The 22,302-nt window shown below is 41.7% G+C and overlaps 1 pseudogene; it reads right to left on the minus strand.

Annotated features, from left to right (window-relative positions):
- LOC102191343 lies at positions 1,070–2,572 on the minus strand (annotated as a pseudogene).

Consider the following 22,302-nt stretch of genomic DNA (forward strand, 5'->3'; position numbering starts at 1 on the left):
AGGTTAACATTCCTAGGACCTGATCTGCTTTGTCGCTGTATTTAATTACTACTTTGATGCCAAATAGTGCTCATTCAGAGTTCTCTAGGTGGGGCACTGTGAATCCACATCTGGGTCAGTGAGGGAGCCTGCTTTAGACAATTGTAGAAAATGGGCTGTTTATTAATTGCCCTCCACAAGGTTCCCACATTCAGGGGAAGGTGTGAGTCACTGCTTGAAATTGACCTGTTCCTCCCCCATCCAGTCTTTGGTGAGATAGAAACACAGAACCGAATCTGTATCTACCCTTCAACTATTTACAAAGCACTTTAACAGTCATCACGTCACTTGATTATTCCTTGAAACCCCATGAAATGAAGTCTCATCAACCCGATTTTATATGTGAGAGAAGTCAAACATGGCCACAGGCTGGCCTGAGTCATGTACCTTTTGTTTAGAAAGTCTGGGCTTAAACTCAGGCCTCTACATAATGTCTGGAAGTGCATTTGGCCCAGGACAGATAGAGGTCTAAAGCCAGGTATTCATTTATTATCTTCCAGCTGTCAGGATGGATAAACAGGTCAACTTTCTCAGACAAGTTAGGAAATAAAGAGAAAGAATCCTCTCTGATGTGAAAAGCTCTATGAAAACATTTTCAAAGAATTACAGGACAGGACAGGTCTAATTTAAAATACATTACGGAAACCAAAAAGACGAATCAATGCTATGCCTGGCCCTGTCTTTGGAGCCAATGGCTTGGAAGGCAGGGAACACAGCACACCTGTTTTTGTCTTCTCTGTTCTCACTGATACAAAGGACTTGTTCTTTTTTTTTTATATTAAACTTTTAATTAAAACTGAGTCTTTACCATATGTTTAAAATGATATATATATATATATTTAAAAAGATATATATACACATCTCCAAATTTATATCAATGATCTGGAACACCTGAGCTTTAAGTTGTTGGTTTTCCAGATAGTGTGAAATACTTTTCATCTACCGTAGAAAGGATCCAGCCCATTGAGAAAGAACAACTTTGGTGAACAGACATTATCTTCCAAAGATCACATAGAGGTCTTCAATGAGATTACAGTGTCTCTTCAGAAGTTTCTTCCAAGTGGAGATCTGTCTGTGATGTAAGGAAGGTTTCCCATGTAGCAAGACACTGTTCACAACAGAGGATGTTCTCTTCAGCCATAATTGTAAATGCTGACTTGATATCATTTTGCATGTTTTGTTTCCATCTTTCCCAATATGCTTTCAGGGCATTATCAGCACAGTCCACTTTATCTTGCAGTTTTCCAATCTCCTCCGTAAGCAGATCAGTATCTGCCTTTTTGGACGTCAAAGCTTCTGCCTGTATCTGGTCTCTTCTTTTCATGACAGCCATTAACATTTCACTATAAAGCACATACTCATGTACGACAGGAAGCAGGGCTTCTGAAAGTCCAGACATCCGTTTTCAGTGGCCTTACAGCATCTGTCAATGCGGTAACATTGACAAAGCTGGCAACACTTTTTAGAGTATCAGCCGGATCTTCTGATGCCGACCAAAGAATATGAACTGGGTCATATTCTTTCATTTCATCGAAATATTCCCATTCTTCTTTGTAGATTCTCTGAGATATTTTATCTATCAAATTTATTTTCTGGCTAAATATTTCAATGAAGTTCTCAGGGCGACTTTTAACTCCTCTCATTGACAATGCAACCGCTTTTACCGTCTGTCCCATCCTGCTGAGTAATCCAGGCCCTTGCTTCTTCTGAGAAGAGAGTTCCCAAGCTTGTGCAGTAAGAAAAAATTTAAAGTCTTTATTAAATGTTAGAGTTCGATGATCAGCAATTCGGTTCAAAAATTTGTGCAATGCCTTCCTGCGTGTCTCAATGAAGTCATCATTAGCGCTTTCCACCGTTTCTTTCATATAAACTTTTCTGGCAATGGTGGAATAATCAGAGTCGGGTGTGTTTCTTCGAGTTTTTCTTTCAACCAAAGGAAATCTTGATAACGTCTCCTAACTTCAAATTCACTGGAGTCAAATTCCCCAGGAGATGTCTTAGTAATAATCCTGTAAGTAATAAAAGTTTCAATTGAACATGGCTTTCAGGTTCATCGACTGTAATAAAAGCCTTCAAATCTGGCTCATCTTCAAACTTGACTTGGTTTATCATTGATAAAGGGGATGTCAGCATCAGGCATCAGCGGGCTGAAGGAATTCGTGTCCATCAATGAGGCATCCTTACTGAACACCTCCAGGTCGTCGTCCTCCAGATCCAGCGCCTAGGCCTGCAGCAGGGCGGAAGAGCTGATGCTGCCGGAACAGGGCGTCACTGAACCCCGCCCCCTGGCCGCAGGCTGTCCCCGCCGTCTGCACTCGCCCTCGATCCGCAGAGTGCGCGCCTGAGCACCCGTAGCCGCCAGCCCCGCCTTCCCTGAGCTTGCCCATTGGCTCCCGTGTGCATCCTGCGCCTCCCCAGCTGGCCCCGCTCCAGCCCCACGTCCGCTGCGCAAACGGGGAACTGCTGTAGCCCTGAAATCGAGGACTTGTTCTTTAAAGCTCTTTTTCAAAACTGATAAACTATAACGCCACATGTTTTCAGGCTTTCCTATGTTTATAAACTAATATGCAAGTCGATACAAACAGGCGAGTTATAGTTCAAAGTGGACCTAGTTTTCAACCTCCAGATTCCTTCACACTCCCTTATGGTTAGGATGCCTTTCAGGAAGCAAGAGTTAGAACTGGACATGGAACAACAGGCTGGTCCAAATAGGAAAAGGAGTACGTCAAGGCTGTATACTGTCATCCTGCTTACTTAACTTATACGCAGAGTACATCGTGAGAAATGCTGGGCTGGAAGAGGCACAAGCTGGAAACAAGATTTCTGGGAGAAATATCAATAACCTCAGATACTTAGATGACACCACCCTTATGGCAGAAAGTGAAGAGGAACTAAAAAGCTTCTTGATGAAAGTGAAAGAGGAGAGTGAAAAAGTTAGCTTAAATCTCAACATTCAGAAAACTGAGATCATGACATCTGGTCCCATCACTTCATGGGAAATAGATGGGGAAACAGTGGAAACAGTGTCAGACTTGATTTTTTGGGGCTCCAAAATCACTGCAGATGGTGACTGCAGCCATGAAATTAAAAGACACTTACTTTTTGGAAGGAAAGTTATGACCAACCTAGATAGCATATTGAAAAGCAGAGACATTACTTTGCCAACAAAGGTCCATCTAGTCAAGCTTATGGTTTTCCCAGTGGTCATGTATGGATGTGAGAGTTGGACTGTGAAGAAAGCTGAGTGCTGAAGAATTGATGCTTTTGAATCGTGGTGTTGGAGAAGACTCTTGAGAGTCCCTTGGACTGCAAGGAGATCCAACCAGTCCATTCTAAAGGAGATCAGTCCTGGGTGTTCCTTGGAAGGACTGATGCTGAAGGTGAAACTCCAATACTTTGGCCACCTCATGCTAAGAGTTGACTTATTGGAAAAGACTCTGATGCTGGGAGGGATTGGGTGCAGGAGGAGAAGGGGACGACAGAGGATGAGATGGCTGGATGGCATCACTGACTCAATGGACATGAGTTTGAGTGAAGTCCGGGAATTGGTAATGGACAGGGATGCCTGGAGTGCTGCAATTCATGGGGTCGCAAGGAGTCGGACACGACTGAGCGACTGAGCTGAACTGAACTGAACTGAACTGAGTAAAGTTTTTGACTGGCAGGTGCAGTCCACTGGTAACTTGTTTTTTCATTATAGAAGTCAATATGATCATTCAAGACTAATCACTTACAGAAATATTGGAGTATGACTTCTTCATTCAATAACTAATTTACCTGACAAAGAAAATTATCAGATACTGCATCTGATGAAATGTGGAAAATTAATTATAGAAGGAAAAGAAAAAAAATCTAAGACACCAGGCAAATAAGGCAACATTAGGTTATTTTATTGGCTGTGTTTCCTTTTCATGTGAAAAAATTATTTTGCATATTGGCATTAAATGAACAGAGAGAGGAAAGGTCACTTGAAACAATTACTAACTGGTAATGATTTCAGAAGTGTGTAGCTGGTGCTTTCTTGGGCATATTGATGTTCTATGTGTTCATAAAGCTGGTACCCATTTCACAGCTTACAACATTTAATGTTGTCTTGAAAATGAGATGTACAGTTGGGTAAGTCTGTCATTGGTCAGTCACCCTGCCAACAGCGGGACTAACAAAAGATAGCTGTGAGGTGTAGCGTGGACACTTGTCTCCCTGTGGGGTGGCCTGTTTAGAATATTCTCTAGGTGGGCTGGCAAGTTCCTAGCCATCTCCAGAGTGTCAGCTAGATTTCTGTCTCTGATGGACTCTTGCCAGGGGAATGAGATGGTCAAGAAGGCTCACCTGGGTTCGGGTACTATCCTTCAGATAATTGCTAAGCAGAGTTCTCAGCCTGGCATTTCAGAGACAAAGCAATTATCAAAGAATAATTAAATCACAGCATGAGTGAAATAAATTCACATTTCACTAAATGGTTTACCTTAGGCATTTTAACTAATTCCAGCTATCTCTGTAGACACAGGTGTCCAAATTTCACAATTACAGTTCTGCTCCTGATTTAGTGATTGGGGCTCCATTTCTTCCCTTTCAGACAGACATGCAGACAGACAGACAGACACACACACACATGCACACACACACACACACACTGCTCAATCTATGTACATTATCGCCAGAGTTGACTAAACCTTTCACACTATTCTTATTATTGCCAGATTTGCTTTACTTATTTTTCTTCTATTGCTGCACTGCTCATGGCTTCTCTGGTGGTTCAGCAGTAAAAAATCCATCTGAAATGCAAGAGATGCTAGAGACACATGTACCATCCCTGCGTCGGGAAGATCCCCTGGAGGAGGAAATGGCAACCCACTCCAGTATTCTTGCTTGGGGAATCCCATAGACAGGAGCCTGGTGGCCCACAGTCCATGGAGCCACAGAAGGTTCAGACAGGACTTAGCAACTAAGCAACAACATAACACGTATATCATGCTATATATTCCATACATATATTTGGTTCTAAAATACCAAATAATCTGGGCAGCTTCAAGTGTAGCACTAGCTACACTAGAAACAGGTTTCCTAACAAATTCTCTATGACTAGATATCTACTTGAGGCAGTGATGTTGTAGCAGACAGACTCTGCCTATCTCATGAACAGACAATGGATGGGACCCTCTTTCACTTCTTCCCAATGCGTGTGTTCTCCTGGAGCTCTGTACTCCTTCCTGGCTGCCGCACGTCAGACACAGAAAAGCTGGGTGTACCCAGAGAAGGATTAGCATGGTTTAGGAATGTGAAAGCTTCTGAGACATTTCCCTGGAGAATAGAAGATTCGGCGCTTCAGGAGGGCTGTCCTCAAGCTTGTGAAGGCTGTCACAGGCAGAGGGTTAAAGAGTTCTCTGAAGCCCCTGAGGTTAGTGCCCAACTAGAGGGAGATGGATTGTGTTCCAGGGCCATGAATTTCCTAATAGATATTCCCAAATGGGACCAGACTGTCTCAGGAGGAATCAGGGTCCTGTCACCAACTCTCAGTGATGCTGAGAATGAACTGATTGGTGCTCAGCGTAAGTGAGTTCATGGGTGACAGGGAGGAGCAAGCAGAGTTTAATTATCATGTGTCTGAGAAAGTGTGTGTGTGCCTCTGTGTGCATGTGTGTGACTGTGTATCAGTTACACAGAAAATGGGGGCTGAAATGGAGGACCTCTTGGGGTTCTTATAATCTGGGTGCTGTAATAATTTCTGTGGACAGGGCTTACTTCTCTACTTCCTGTTTTTTCATTCTCTCTATTGAGTCCAGTCCAGTACATCAGTGGGTCTATTTTATTTTTTCCAACCTGTGAGTGTACATACTTTGAAGGAGACCAACGTGGGATTCAGACGAGGGTTTTAGGATTGCCACCTAAAACTCTGAAGGTTTTTCAGCTCATCATTTTCTAAAATAGAATCTTAGAAAAACCCGAATGTGAAACGCTTTCCTAACCCAAAATGCTACCTACATTAGTGAGCCTACAAATTTTACATATTTATTAGGCTTCAGTTCAGTTCAGTCGCTCAGTCATGTCCAAATCTTTACGACCCCATGGACTGCAGCACACCAGGCTTCCCTGTCCATCATCAACTCCCAGAGCTTGCTCAAATTCATGTCCATCGAGTTGATGATGCCATCCAACCATCTCATCCTCTGTCATCCCCTTCTTCTCCTCTTTCAATCTTTCTCAGCATCAGGGTCTTTTCCAAGAAGTCAGTTCTTTGCATCAGGTGGCCAAAGTATTGGAGTTTCAGCATCAGCATCGGTCCTTCCAATGAATATTCAGGACTGATTTCTTTTTGGTTCGATCTCCTTGCAATCCAAGGGACTCTCAAGAGTCTTCTCCAACACCACAGTTTAAAAGCATGAATTCTTTGGCGTTCAGCTTTCTTTATTAGGTTTGGTCCATGCTAAACCCCCTGGAACACACCTGCACCAGGATCGCAGTAAAGCTTCCCATCTGGAAGACTATGATATGTTCACACAGACCTTTTGTTTTTGTGTTTCACAGGCTCCTGAGATGAGCAGAAGCCACTTATTCTCCAAGCAGCATCTTCTACTTACAGGAAAAAGCTTGGGTGAGGCATTCAAGGAAGAAAAAGCATTTGCCCTTATTTAAAGCTAGGGTTTTATTATCATCCAAGAGGACACATAAAAGCCTCCGGTCTGCATTTGATATGTAACATTTGTTTGTGCTGAGGTGTCCCGGGTTGCTGATTTATATTCCTAACACTGTCTCTGGGAGCAGTCCACTCCTTACACATCTGCCTCCCAATCAGCATCCTGGTTTCCTCCCCCGACTTCACTTCCATGGGAGTTCCAAGGCTTTCTGATTATTAAACTGAAGAGAGCTCATATTTGCTATCAGACAATTGGACCTAATTGTCTGAGACAATTTACATCTATCAGTGCAAGGTTTATGGCTTTTCAGGCTCAGTGGAAGATGAATAAATAACGGAGCTGGAATCATTACTCTGTTTTATTACTTGCACTGTGTAGGGGAATCTGAGAACAATTTGGGCACTGAAGCTTTGTCAAATAGTGGACATCTGTCAAGTTACAGGTTCTGATGGTATTTTGCAAGCTGTCTACTCATACCTTTTACAGCTGCTACCATAAAACCAAGGAATTGAGTTTTTTTTTTTTTTTTTTAAGTAAGGAATTCCTTTAAAGATGTGAGAGTGAGTTTCACTTAGGGGATTCACCTTTTGGTAACATGGACTTCTGTTTTCTTTCCTGCTAATCACCTCCTCACCTGACTCACACGCTCCAACCTTCTACTTAAAAAATAGATACAGAGGAAATCAATATCACCCTTGACAACTTGCTGCCTTGATTACAAACCAGATGGTGGGGTCTGCCCGCATTCTCCGGCGCCATCTCACTTGCACTTGAATTGGTGAGATGGTTCACCAGCTCTGGCTTTGACAAGCTTATTTTAAAGTACTTTAAACTATCTTCAAAATTATATTGTTCACTCCTTCTGGGAAAGCGTTTTCATAGTTAAATGATTTTTACTGTTTGAAAATTTCCCCAGATTCAGATTTACTTTTGTATTTATTTTTATAGAGCCATTTTAACTTGATATTTTTCTGACCCCATCTTGCACATAGAACTAGAGAACCGATGTTTGATTCATGTATTGAAAAGGACCCATCAACATTGTTTGGTAAATCCATAGCTGTCTTCTGAAAAATTCTTGAATGTGTCACCAAACATGAAGGACAAATCAACATCAAACTCCACCTAGGCTTAGAGAGAAGAAAGTGGGAGCCTGGCTAAACTTCTCCAAGAAAGTAAATCACAAGGACACACATTTCAGATAAAAGTGTCCTTGTGTCTCCTTCTCCACTATGATTTTCTGTCACCTGCCATTTATCATGAGAAGATAGGCCATCACCGAGCTCAGATGCCACGGACGCATCAGGCGCCTGCCAAAATGAGGATGTGAGATTTAATAAATGTCAAATCAGTACAAATCAGTACCACCAAATGTCTGGTTTGGTAACTGAGTGCTCAGATGTAAGCAAGACAGTGTCACCTGGCTTCAGGAAGCTGCAGTGGAGAGTACACATGGACACATGTCACAAGGACATACAACTCGGGGTCTGTCACTTCAGCAGGCATACAGAATAGCACAGAAACAGAGGCAAGGGAGCAACTTACTTAGAGGAGGTTTAGGACAGTGTCCACAGACCTGATCTGCAGCACCAACCCAGAAGGATGAACTAAAGTTTGCTAGAGAACAAAACTAATGAGAGAGCCAGCTGTAGAGGGTCCTCTACCCAGTGCTCCATGGTGACTTAACTGGGAACAGGATCTAAAAGAGAGGGGATGTGTGCGTATGTGTAGCTGATTCATTTTGCAGTACAGAGGAAACTAGCACAACATTGTAAAGCAACTTATGCTCCAAAAAAAAAAAAAAAAAAAAAATGAAGTGTATTCTGATGGAGCCAGACCAGAGTGAGGCTGGCTACTGATTTCCTGACTTGGTTCAGTTGGCTTTTATCTTCATCCTTTTCCTGGTCTCCTGTTACTGTTGCTAATCTCTTCTTCGCTATTCTTGATTTTAAGGGTAAACAATGCTGCTGACTTCACAAATTCCTTGTGCTCCCTTAGTCCTGCTCTGCAGGGTCTCATCTGTGGAAAGGCTTCAGCTGTGATGTCAGAGCCCTCTTCTAGAATGCCACTCCCTTCATCCCTCCTACCCTCCACCCCCTGCTGCCCCTCCCACCTACTCCCCCCAAAGCTGGAAGTCCCACAGGCTCCCCTGGGCTGCCCAGAACCTCTCGCAAGAAGAAGCATCAGGGGTGGGATTTTCCTCTTTCTGAGTCCAACTATCTGCTTTGGATTTGAGCTCTTACTTGTATTTCATTTTCAGGAAATACCTTTCTTTTACATAGAAGAACTTTAACTTGAATTTAAAATAAAAATTGTGCTGTTGAGGTCTCCTATTTCCTGTTTACATGCTAAGTCATGTCCAACTCTTTGTGCCCCCAGGGGCTGTAATCTGCCAGGTTCCTCTGTCCATGGGGTTTTCCGGGCATGGAGTGGATCCTTCTCCTGGGGATCTTCCCCATTCAGGGATCAAACCCAAGTCTCCTGTGTCTCCTGAATTGGCAGATGGATTCATTACGGCTTGAGCCACCTCTAGGTAGCTTCAAATGTATGCAAATCAAGTTGTTATGGTGATTCCCACAAGAAAGCGTATACTCAATGTGATAATAGCCATAAGCCTTTAAAACCTTTGGCAAGAGGCAAAAACACAAAATTAAATAACTACCTATAATGTCGGCTTATTCTTTCAAAAGTTGACATCCGTTAGTGTTTGATTTCTTTTTTCAAACCTTGTAATATTGAAAAAAAATTGCAAGGAAACTAGGGCTAAATGTTAGATTTTCTGTTTCTGTTTATCTTCTGTTTTATTTTATTACCTAAGTCTGAACTTGCTGGATTTCTCAATTATTTCATGTAACTTAAAAATTGAGCTAAATTTTTTCCTAAATCGGAAATAAAAATACTTAGCAGAGATAATTTATGCAAATGTCAGTTCCTAATAAAAACCATGGGTGTATAGTACTTGACTGTATTGTGGATCATGATGCTGATAATGACAGGTAACAAACAATGATTTTGTAAAGGGATTAGGTTACTGTTTACTGTGTACCTACTCTGTGAAAGCAGATAAACTACTACAAATCAAATACGTCATTTTTTATTGGTCCTGCTTCACCAGGTAGCCATCTTATCGCAGAATTCAAAGAACATTGGTATATAGGCTGGTTACAGATTTGCCTTACCATCTGTCTTTTCTCAACTATCTGCCTGAAACAATTGATTTCTTAAAAGACTCTCTTTCACACTGAAGAAAGTAAATGTATGTTTTTTTAAAATCTGTTAAATGACATTGTTGGAGAAAACTCCCTCCATGATTTCAATATCTCCGTTAGTCTTGCATGAGGCACACCCACTGGAATATTATATACTTTGATATCAGTTTGGTCCCTCAGAAAATGCTTTCACTAAATTCTAGCTTACAAAATTGTTATAAGAAATTGCCATGTGAAATTCCCTATTGCTACCTGTTAAATATCATTTCAGGGGGACAGGATTCAACATAGCCTTTGGCAAAAAGTCTGTCAAGTTCAATGGGACTAACTTTTAAAGAAAACTCCAGAGTAAGATTATTATAATTGATTAAAATCAATACATATATAATATAATAAGATGATGACCCAATAGTATCATATTAGTATATCAGATAATTTGTTTGGAAGATATTTCTGTGTACTCAATTTAACAGAATATCAATTTAGGAGGATATAATAAAAGTAATGCATCTTCTTTTAGTTTGGCATTATAATTTGCAATTTAAGTTCTTCAAAATATGTTGTCTCAATTTTCCTTTATGGCAATATCATGAGATTGTCAGGGCATTGTAATTACACACTTTCCAAATTATATGTTTTTTTGTGTGATGAAGCTTTATTTCAGGGACAGCATGAAGGTTTTTTCCTACAATGATCCATTTGCATAGGAGCAGTTGTATATCAAGAAAGATTGGAACTTGACCTCAGGTTTTCTCCTTACTTGTGTAATATTGTTGCTTCTAAGTCACTTCAGTCATGTTCGACTCTGTGTGACCCCATAGACGGCAGCTCACCAGGCTCTCCCATCTCTGGGATTCTCCAGGCAGGAACACTGGAGTGGGTTGCCGTTTCCTTCTCTAACGCATGAAAGTGAAAAATGAAAGTGAAGTTGCTCAGTTGAGTCCGACTCTTTGTGACTCCATGGACTGCAGCTACCAGGCTCCTCCGTCCATGGGATTTTCCAGGCAAGAGTACTGGAGTGGGGTGCCATCGCCTTCTCCTGTGTAATATTAGGCATGGTTAAATTTGGAAATATCAATAGAATTATTGTAAGTTTTAGTCTTATTTCTGTGCTGGACCCTGAGGGGGTAATAAGCAATGAGAAAGAAAACATGGTATTAATACAGTACAGTGGTAGAAATAGACATTCTGTGCTGGTGTTTGCCCAGAGACACTAAAGTCAGCATAAAGAATGGGCTGACTCTGCCTTTGCTACTCAAAGAGATATTAAAAACTACAAGCAAAAATCCACAAAGATCATGCGGTTCCATTTTATTCCTTGAGCAATGGCTCCTTCAAGTCAAAACTATTAAAATGGAAAATACACAGATTTTTTTTTTTTTTTTGCTTCTACAATAGCATTTTGGGAAACTCGTATAGAACTTATGTAACAGGGTGTCAGGAAGCAGGCACCAGGATGTTTGTTACAGCACTGTTTGTAGAAGCTGAACAGCAGCAACCTTACTATCTATTGGTAGGGAAATGTTTAGAAGATATATGTTTATGCATATTAAATTCATACTGTGGAATCATATGCAGGTGCTTAAAATGGATTATCTCTGTACCTATTGACATCAAGGCATAGCCATATACACTGAGAAAGCAAACTGCGGAATAATGCTTATAGTACTGTATAGTATTGTAAGAATAAATAAAAGCCAAATCAATATATTCACGTATATATGAGTGTATATGTTAGAAAAGGTATAGAGACAACTACTGAACGGTACTCAATGCCAGGCACTGAGTAGGACTGAATCCAGTAGGATTCAATGCCAGCTTCCTTAGGAAAACTGGATTGTAGGATTCGGCAGGGAAGCTTTTTAACCATATCTCTGTGATATTTCATTATTTACAATGCAAGATTCATCACTTTTTTTTTCGTAGGAATCTCCTATGTTTTTCCAATGCTTGAGTGCATGCTAAGTCACTTCAGTTGTGTCCAACTCTATGAGACCCTATGCACTGCAGCCCGCCAAGCTCCTCTGTTCGTGGGATTCTCCAGGCAAGAATCTTGGAGTGGGTTGCCACGTCCTCCTCCAGAGGATCTTCCTGACCCAGTGATCAAACCTGCGTCTCCTGCGGCTCCTGCATCACAGGCAGATTCTTTACCACCGAGCTGCTGAGGAAGCCCCATATATACACTACCGTGTGTAAAACAGATGGCTAGTGGGAACCTGCTGTATAACATAGGAGGCCCAGCTAGGTGCTCTGTGATCACCTAGAGGGGTGGGATGTGGGGTGGGAGGCAGGCTCAGGAGGGAGGAGATATATGTGTACATACAGCTGCTTCGCTTCACTGTGCAGCAGAAACTAGCATAACATCAGAAAGCAATTATGCTTCAATAGAGTATCATTATAATATATGTTTACATCTGTTAGAACTTGTCTCTCTTCCCCACCACCCCATTATCAATAGAGAATATTCCTTTGTTTTCTTGTTGTTGTTGCTGCTGTTGTTGTTATTGTTAATGAGTATTTCTGCTATTTTTCTAAGGCCTGGCTATAAATGGATAAAGATTTAACATTTTTAATGGACTCAGTCTTAAGTTCTTGAGTTTTTGTCCAAGAAGTAAGAAACTATTCATCTTATTCCACCTTGTTTCCACATTACAAAGTAGTGTCTAGTAACTGCTGCTGCTGCTAAGTCACTTCAGTCGTGTCCAACTCTGTGCAACCCCAGAGACGGCAGCCCACCAGGCTCCCCCGTCCCTGGGATTCTCCAGGCAAGAACACTGGAGTGGGTTGCCATTTCCTTCTCCAATGCATGAATGTGAAAAGTGAAAGTGAAGTCGCTCAGTAGTGTCCGACTCCTAGCGACCCCATAGACTGCAGCCTACCAGGCTCCTCCGTCCATGGGATTTTCCAGGCAAGATGCTGGAGTGGGGTGCCATTGCCTTCTCCGAGTGTCTAGTAAAGACACTTGATAAATGTGTTTGCAAAAATTTAAGAATGAATTCTTCCAAAGATCTAAGATTCAGAGGCAGACTGAGATCTAAACCTCAGCCCCTGGGTCTGTTGTAAAGATTAAAGTTGGTCATTTATCTGAGACAACATTATGCAGAGTCTGGCATATAATAGGAAACTGATACTTACATCATTTTTCTCAATATCTTCCCACTTAATGAATACTTAAGAGAAGGATATTTTCCTTTACTTTTTTTAAGTTCTGGTAACAAATCACCTGTAATAGAAATTCTAGCAATTTGAAAATACCCAGTTTCCTCAGATACTTTCTCAGAGACCTAGTTCGTCAACACATTAAGACAGCAAAGTGAATGAAATTCACAAGGTAAGTCTTGAAGGCTTGGATCCTACCTGCTAATTCTATGTGGTCCATGGCTGCTGAAATTGCTCTCTATTGATAGGACTTGGGATTTATTGTCTTAGCATTTAATTACTGAGAAAATTAGGGAGCTCTGCCTAGATCAGACATAGATTTTTATAACCCAAGTTCCAAGTTTGCATTTGAGGACAGACCTCTACCATTTTTGGTGGACTACAGTCCACAGGGGGGCAAAGAGTTGGACATGACTGAGCATGCATGCATGGCTATTAGATAAAAGCCATGCTTGTTTTTGACTTAATGTTAGTTGAAAATGCATTAAAATGATTTCTATTCTAAGGAAGAATTTTTTCTCATTTAAGTAGGGGGAGTCACTCCAGTCATGAAGAACTTCCTCTTGGATTACAAACCATGTCTGTCTCCAATATTCTTACAATATTCAAGTCAACCTCTTAGAGTAGAGACTGAATTTTTTTTTTTTTTTTTTTTGCTCTGAGATGGAATGTTTCCTTCCTTCTCTGTTTCATGAGGGACTCTCGGTCTCCTGGTTATGAATCACATATTTTACTGCCAGCAACACTTTCGTTGTTGAAATATTCATGCAAGATCCTGGGCTCCTGTTCCAGCAATTCACATGAGGGAAAAAAGAAAGCTGCTATTCTGAGCACAGGGTGAACTTCAACTCAAATAAAGCTTTAGCACTGATTTCAACTTTGAGGATTGCCCGATGTAATAGGAGATGCTTTTCCCCATCAATGCGCTGAATTGCAAAGCTGGGCTTTGGGTGAACTGTCCAGTTGTAGTCCCAGATATGAATGCTTCCTGCAAAAGGCTGCATGGAGTCAGTATTCTAATGAGACCAGGGTCTGAAAGGTGATGCTCCCAAGAGCAGGTGGTCCTGCTCTGCACCCAGGTCTGGAAGCACCAAGGAGCTGCCCCCCAAGCAGCTGCAGCGCACCTGGCGTCTGAGTCCATAAACGACTTTGGCCTCAGCGCTCTTCCCTCCAAGCAGTCCTAGTGCTGGCGGCTGTTCATAGAATGAGAAAGTGGAAGTGTTAGTTGCTCTTCTGACTCTTTGCAACTCCATGGACTATAGCCCGCCACGCTCTTCTGTCCATGGGGATTCTCCAGTCAATTTCATAGAAAGGGATGTCCAAATGCTTTAAGATGCTCAGTGTCTGTTCACACATGCTATACACAATGTCTACACCACAGAGTGCACGCTCAGTAGCTCAGTCATGTCTGACTCTTTGGTGACTGTAGCTTGCCAAGTTCTTCTGTCCATGTGATTTTCTAGGCAAAAATACTGGAGCTGATTGCCATTTCCTTCTTCAGGGGATCTTCCCAATCCAGGGATCAAACCTGTGTCTTCTGAGTCTTCTGCATTGACAGGCAGATTCTTTACCACTGAGCCACCTGGGAAACCCACACCACAGAGGGAGTGTGTGTGTGTGTGTGTGTGTGTGTGTGTGTGTGTATTGGTTGCTCAGTTGTGTCTGACTCTTTGAGACCCCATGGACTGTAGCCCGACAGGCTCCTCTGTCCATGGCATTCTCCAGGCAAGAATACTGGAGTGGGTAACCATGCTCTGCTCCAAGAGATCTTCCTGACTCAGGGACCAAACCCGGGTCTTCTGCACTGCAGGCAGATTCTTTGCCATGTGAGCCATGTGGCAAGCTCCAGACAACAGAGCGATAACCACCGAATACATGCCTTCATTATGCTGTATGATTCCATTAGCTGTTCTGACTTTTCTGGGAGGATTTTGGAATCAGTTCCTTCTAGAAACTCATCTTTATGCTTAGGTGCTAGGGTTAAGAAACATACCTGAAGCCTGACTGGAGCATCGCTTTAATCTTCCCTATCTTATTATTGAAGGTATCAGAGTAAAAACTTCCCAGGTGGCTCAGTGGTAAAGAATCTACCTGCCAAACAGGAGACACAGGTTCCGTCCCAGGGCAGGAAGATCTCCTGGAAAAGGAAATGGCAGCCCACTCCAGTATTCTTGCCTGGGAAATCCCATGGACAGAGGAGCCTGACGGACGACAGTCCAAGGGATCGCAAAGAGGCAGAGCACACACGCATTTGGAGGGTACATGTTGACCACAGAACGTGTGCCGGTGGTGAGCACAGCGCAGAAAAGAGCCACTTGCAAGGAAAGCCAGCCCTTTCCGGGGCGCAGAGGAGTCTGCATCCAATGTGACAGCTCTCATCTTGATCAGAGAGACGCCAGGACAGCTGCTCTGGCCACAGGCCTTCTTGGCTCTGAATTCTCGGGAAAGAAAACACAGTTCATCACCCAGTGCTTCTCTCTTCCCTCCCAGCCCCAGCTGCTCTGGTGCCTTCCATTGAAAACAGGGATGCTGTACATATGGTGCAAAGATCCCAGATGAGAGATGCGAACGCCTAAAATAAATACTATATGAACCCAGAGAGGCAGAAAGGCCCCTGGGAGTTAACAAATGAAATGCCCTTCAGCCTCTGACAAGTCGGAGCTCCTAGCTGGGCGGCTTCACGCCTCATTATGCTCGGATCAGACGCATGGCTCTGGCCCCAGGCAGGCTTTCTGTTCGTGTCCCCTGGCGGGGCAATGGGAAGAAGGGTGAAGGAGGGTGGGGCTGATTCACCACAGATATAGGGAGCGGGGTGCCCACTGCCAGTGGACCCTGAAATCCATAAGAAGATGCTCTTTCTGCTTGCAGGGTGAGCTCATTTGTTTTGTACAATAGTTATTCAGTGTGTGTGTTTCATGAGCAATTATTCTCATCAGGCTGGTTAGAATTTACAGACTACAACAATAAACAAACCCTTCTTCTAAGGAAGGAAGAGCACTGAAAAGCTGAGTGACCTACTGCCGCTCTATGTAAACTCTGAAGCTGGCTTTCTGTTTACGGAAGGATCAGCAGATGAAGCTGGTGAAACAGAGCAGAAGCCGTGACATAGCCTTCAATCATGCTAGCCTCCTGGTCTACTGAGTAAGAGAGTCCTCAGCTCAGAAAAAGTGCAGAAGCATTCACGGGTGCACGAGTGATTAAAAGTATGAGCTGGTGGCCTATGGTGAAAACCCAGAATTAATAAAAATTGGAAACTGCAAGGGTTATAAAACTGGAATTATGGAGGAAAATACTAGTCTATTTGATTTGAGAGAAAATATCAAATATGTCTAAGCAGAAAAGGAATAATCATAGTCCTTTATTTTAATTCTCTTAGACTGAGGAAAGGTAAGGAAACATTTCCAGGCGTGAAAGTGATTCTATTTCAAGATTCTTGTATTCATAAAATTTTCTATGAGGTCACTCAGAGCAAATGGCAAAGCAGAAGGTGAAAAAAGAAACGAATGCTTTTTATTTATTTATTTGTCTGTAATGGTCACAGTAACACTGCATGAAATATTCATTCGTGTCTGTGTCACAGAATAGAATTTATAGGCTTCAAGCAAAAAACATATTTTTGTTGTAAAGCAAGATATTCAAGATGTACACATTGCACAGTAGTAAAAAGTAACACCAACTTTCTCAATTCTCTTCCTCTGAATTCAGACAGGATATACTGGGGATTTAAACATTGCATTTTTAAAATGTGCATCTGGTAGTGATTAAGATGTGAATGGGGGAGAGAATTGCTTATTCTGAGCATAGATTGTGCTGTTACTATAAATAGGGGAAGGGCTGAGTGGTCTTCCACTTTTCTCTTATGTCTAGCTTGTAATGCTTTCATTAAAATATTAATTTGTTTCATTGATGCTTACCTCTGAGTGACATATTTCTAGATTTCCTGAGAAGCTGCTATTTGAATGTTCTTTAATGTGCTCCTTTAAATAATTTATACAACTCAAGCTGTCTCTGTGAGGCAGGGAAAAAATGAATCACTTGGGCCAGATAACCCCTCAAAACATTTTTGGAGATTCTTATTTCGTTGTCAAGCACTGATGATACCGTCTGAGTGTCTGGCAAGGGAACAGGAAGTAAGTCTATCAAGAAGGTGATGAACTCTTAGCAAAATGAACGAAAGCTGCCTTCATGGACTCTGTTTCAACATAAACAGATGCCATTCATAATGACCCTTTTCCCTCAACTTTTCAATTTCATTAAAATCAACCAAGCAATGTTACCACCGTAATTGAGAGAAAAATGTTTAATAGCTCACTATTTCAGTGTAGGGTTCTACTGACGTTTTTTTCTAAATATCATAGATATTTCAAAAAAAGAAACCCAGTAAAAGCATGGCCATCCCTTGTGCACACTGGAGAAAACCTTACAGCTTGATCCTCTTACAGGGCCTGATTTCTTCAGATGTGTTCATGTCCCACCAAGGTTCTGCTTGGTGGTAGACGAGGAGTTGGAACCAAGAGGAACCAAGAGGTCATGGTTCCTCTTGGAGTTGGAGACACTCAAGCTCTCACCATTTCCCCCTCATCTCTATGTCTGAAGAGAACTGAGAATCTGAGGGAGCAGTGCAAGAAGGAAGCCACGAAACACAAGATCGCTAAATCCCTGCGTGACTACATAGGCACACGGTCCAAACCCCAAACAGCCAGAGGCAAAGACAAGAGGCCTCCCCCTTGAAGGCCCGGGGGAGCCTCTAAGAGAGAACCTTGGAGGCAAAGTGAAGGCATTTTCTAGACTGCTCTTTGAGCTAGGATTCAGACACCGTCCACGGTCCTGGAGGACTCTGGGGTAGTGGCAGGAAAACCCAGTGCAAGTGAGGGCCTGTAGCCAAACCCAAGACCCTCGTCGCTGTGAGAGCAGCGGGCAGAGGTGAGCGTGGAGCAGAACTGAGTGACCAGGCCCCTGAAGAGCCCAGCACCCATCAGTGCTCTTGGCTGGAGCCATTTATTAATATTTCCAGGCAGGACACAAAGCATCTGGTGAGATGCTGGGTTCATGAATGAGTGCATGAGCCACAGCCATCTAGTCATGGCCTCCGACCAGTCATGTGAGGACCATTCACGTGAGGATTTCTGTGAATGTAACTTAAGCCTGTGTTTCTCCAACATCAGGCTTTGGTGTATCATCTTCACAATGTGTGCTTTGTTGAAATTATACATATAGCAGAACGGTTCTTTAGAAATGCAACATAATTGACATATGCAATCTTGATAGCTGGATTAAAAAACATAAAATTTTTAAATCAAAAAAGCCCAAAAAGAGAAAAAAGATTAAAAAAATTTTAAAGTAAACAAATGGATAGTTGATTTTAATTAGAAACTTTATATCATGCGTTGCATCAAAAATATTATTTCAACATAAAACATTACCCACATTTCAAGGACTCATTAATAACGCATGGCAACATAACAGAAAGTACAGAATGCTGTGATTTCATTAATATTTTCTTTCATTAGACTGGATTCTTTTTACTTTAAAATTTTCTACTCTGAAATGAAAATTTTATCATCACAAAATATATATTCAGGTGGTGAATGTGCTTTTCTACTATATATGATTATATGACTACTAAAATTATAGTAGAATATCTGCTTATATACTATTTTTAACTAAATAATGGGCTTCCCCAGTGTTTTCAGTAGTAAAGAATCCACCTGCAAAGCAGGAGATGCAGTTTTGATCTCTGGGTCAGGAAGATCCTGTGGAGGAGGGCACGGCAACCCACTCCAGCATTCTTGCCTGGAGGATCCCATGGACAGAGGAGCTTGGTGGGCTATGTCCATGGGGTCACAAAGAGTCAGACACAACTGAAGTGACTGAGCACAAATTAAATTATATTAAATGCTTATACTAACCACATATGGCCAGGCTTCTCGGTCCATGGGGATTCTCCAGGCAAGAATGCTGGAGTGGGTTGCCATGCCGTCCTCCAGGGGATCTTTCCAACCTAGGGATCAAACCCAGGTCTCCTGCACTGCAGGCAGATTCTTTACCATCTGAGCCACCAAGGAAGCCCCTAAAGGATGAAATCTGATCGAAGCAATCAAAATATTGCAAAAGGAGCACCCTTGTACCTCATAAACATTTTTTTTTTTCTGGGAACTTCTTAGAAACTAGGTGAAATGAAATGATTTCTATAATACATTCTGAAAGGTAGGAATAAAAATTTTATTCTGGATGAAAGTTAAACACATCAAAAGTCTAAATGGGAACTTTTGATAAATTCATTTTCATAAGAGGAAAATGAAGAAAATATTATTTCAAATACAGAACAGGCATTTGACATTCTTTGATGTTATTTTTTAAAATATTGGCTTAAACACTTTTATTTTCAATCCTTTGTCTCTGTTACAGAAGTAATAGTGTTTTTAGTATTTGGCATTGCATCCCACATTCATCCTCAAGTCATTTATTAATTCTATCAGTTTTGGAGACGTCTTAATTTTCTGAATCTACAACTATGCCATCCCTAAACAGTGACACTTTTTGGCATTCTTTTTGATGAAAGGCCGTGATGCAGAGATGCAGGAAGTTCAGCAAAGCTGAAGCACAGCGAATGCATGGGTAACACCATCTGGGCACATAATAGTCAACGTGCTGAGAACCCCAAATAATGAGTAAATCTTAAAAGCAACCACAGTGAGGGAGAATATACATCCTGCTCATTCGAGATCAGGAGAGTGACGACTGATTTAATCTAAAAGTCTAGAAGTGAGCTAGAAGTTAATAATAAAAATAACTTCAAGGATAATGGGCACCAAAACATCATGTCCAGAATACAGCGATTTATTCCTGCTTCTCTCTAACCCTCTGTCACATGCTTCTGCTGCTGCGGAGCTTCCTGTTGAATCCTCAGTTCAATCACCTCACTCACCTCAAACAGGTAAAAGTCAGGCCCCACGTGCTGCCAGTTATGCTATTTGAGACCATAATAACTGGGGATCTTAGGTGACCACAGGGGGCTTTCTTGATACCAGACTCACAACTGCGTGCACTGTGGCCATCACCGTGAGCACAGGCCCATGATTCAGTGTATGAATCAACATCCAGTTTTTGTCTGGTTCAGAATCAGAAGTTAAAATAGAGCCATCAATTCTTGTTGACACCGACAACTTCCCTCCAGGGCTCTGAACTGCTCCTGTCCAGCTCTGAATTCCATCCAATTTTCTCCTGTACATATGAAACCTTGCTTCCTGCAGACACAATGTTTTGAAACTTGCAAATATCCAAAGAAAAGCATGTTTTCAAGAATGGATCAAGTGTCTTTCACCTTTTCATCATTCCGACAGAGTATGCCCATAAGAATAAGGCGATAAATGTAAAAGCATGTGTTATGAAAAAGAGTTTACAAGGCCCTTGTCATGAGAGGAGCCTAGATGCTCATCTATTGTGAAGCTTGTCGCTGCGGATCTCTCAGATAACACATCCCCCTGCAAGGGGAGGGCGAATGACAAGCTGGAACCTGAAAAAGCATCACCAGAGGGCATGGCTCACCTTTTATCAGCACCATCACCATCATTATGATGCTTATCACCATTGTAAACATTGCGAGAACACCACAATTGAAGTGTTTGCACATGTAGAAGTTAGGCTCTTTTTCTTTCATATTTCATGAGACTTAGAATAATAAATGTCTTTTACTAGAAAAACATATTCAACTCTTGTCAGTTTGATTGTGGGGCTAGAATTATTTTCACCTTTGTTGTGTTACTATTTCAAGAGGGGAACTAAATAAAAGATGACTGAAGTCATACTTGTTATCATATTGTTAGCATGTTGCTAGGGTTACCTGGGTATTCAGTAGGTTGATTAAACATTACTTACAGACTTTCCAACATTTTTGGCAATGTCAGAAAATAAAAACATTTCTATAACCCATCCCTTGATGGTGTTTCTATCTGTTTCTTGGATTACATTCCCTGTTCTACTGTTCTAACCATCTTATATCTTGACTGCCAAGTTTTATCTGATCTAGATAAAACTGATCTAGCTGCCAAGTTCTTGACATCAGGTATTTCCGATCTAGATTTTTGTTAGCTTGTTGTTCAGTCGCTAAGTTATAACTGACTCTTTGGGACCCCATGGACTGCCACATGCCAGGCCTCCCTGTGGTTTACTATCTCCCTGACTTTCCTCAAATTCATGTCCATTGAGTCAGTGATGCTATCCAACCATCTCATCTTTTGCCAACCCCTTCTCCTGTTCTCAATCTTTCCCAGCATCAATGTCTTTTCCAATGAGTTGGCTCTTTGTATCAGGTGGCAAAGGTTTTGGAGCTTCAGCTTCAACATCAGTCCTTCCAATGAATATTTAGAATTGATTTCCTTTAGGATTGACTGCTTTGATCTCCTTGCAGTCCAAGGGACTCTTAAGAATCCTCTTTAGCACTACAATTGGAAAGCATCAATTCTTCAGCATTCAGCCTTCTAAATTAATGTTGGCCTTTTCCCTAATCTAGGACATCTTCTTTGTCATTTCCCAAGTGTGTGTGTGTATGTGTGTGTGTAAGTAAATGTGTGTGGCTCCACCATATCCAGCAGTGATAGGATATCCATATGTGCTAGTGTCTTAGGGTGTTTAGTCTTTCAGGAATATTTGCACTTCAGTAGGGATCACCAGAATATTGAAAACACTAAGCTTTCAAAGTCCAATAATACAGAAATTTGGATTTTCAGATAGAATACCTTTTTTGTGCCTAAGAAATCATCTACCTTGACAATGTGTCTATCTGCTTGGCCTGGCCTATGCAGGCTATTTTTACAGGGTCTTGCTCTCAGCCAGGTTAGGTTACAATTATTGCAAATGTTTTGAAAACCATAAAGCCCTCCATATGTATGAGGCTTGATTTTATATACTTACCATTATGATGTGACAATGACTTTTTGTGGATGTGTGTTACACATTTTGAATGACATGGTTTGGGCTTAATATGCCTTGTGGAATCCATATATCTTTGTCCCCAAGAGGAGACTCTTCTGGGTGTTATCATCAGAGCACGAGAAGGCAGGGGTCACCTGGGTCATAAAGTGTCCCTGGAACTCAGCAAGACTGCTCAGCTTCTGCCTACTACATGGCCATCCTTGTAGGAACACCAGGAAAGATTCCTTAGGTGATACACTTAACTCTGTAACTAAAGGTGCACTTGCATGGAGGCAGGGCACTGGCTCTATGCCACTGTATTCCAGGGCCTTGTTGGCAAAATATTT

This window comes from Capra hircus, chromosome 11, assembly GCF_001704415.2.
Source record: "Capra hircus breed San Clemente chromosome 11, ASM170441v1, whole genome shotgun sequence".
In the NCBI taxonomy this organism is placed as follows: Eukaryota; Metazoa; Chordata; class Mammalia; order Artiodactyla; family Bovidae; genus Capra; species Capra hircus.